Source organism: Convolutriloba macropyga, chromosome 8 (assembly GCF_964194025.1).
Source record: "Convolutriloba macropyga chromosome 8, txConMacr16.3, whole genome shotgun sequence".
NCBI classification, from domain to species: domain Eukaryota; kingdom Metazoa; phylum Xenacoelomorpha; order Acoela; family Convolutidae; genus Convolutriloba; species Convolutriloba macropyga.
Genome location: NC_134475.1, coordinates 14,900,521 through 14,901,197, shown reverse-complemented (window position 1 = coordinate 14,901,197; position 677 = coordinate 14,900,521).

Sequence of the window (677 nt, the reverse complement as noted above, 5' to 3'; positions counted from 1 at the left end):
ATTTAAAAAAAAGATTCCATCGTGGAAGAAAAGCTTTTATTTTTTTTTTGCTTTCCTCAGGAAAAATGAGTCTACAAGTGTGTGTTAAACAAACGTTCTAACTCATCAAACAATCAGTTTGATTCTTAACACTGTTCGTTAAAGTAAATTTCCGAATTGATGGCAAAGTGAGCTTTTTCCCATATCGAACCAATGCATCCGAAACCGAGATCTAGGAATTTGGAAATGTAAAAACTTTGCATAACTCAAATTTTACTGTTCAAAATGGTGCTATAGGTTGAAAAATTATAATCCGTCAATTTTTCAATATTTCAGACAAAATTAAAAAATACCCGCTAAATGCAAATTTTAAATGACACGTTTTCGAAGAATTTTGAGTAATCTTATAGGGTTCAATTTTGGATCTATGTTAGAACTTGATATAAAAAAATGCCCAAACTTTGTAACTGTTTGCAGGAAACAAAAATCGACTTTAAACGAGAAAATCTAACATTTTTGAAAGTTAAAATTGTCGTTTATTTAGCTCTGTCTGTTTGTTTATTTGTTTACTCTGCAATTTGTTGCATTTATCAGATATATCTAGGAGATTGAGTTTTGCTATCATTTGATTCTCGCCAGTTCCTAACAATTTCATTTAGAGAAAACAACGTTTGAGGTTTAGAGAAAACAACTTTTTT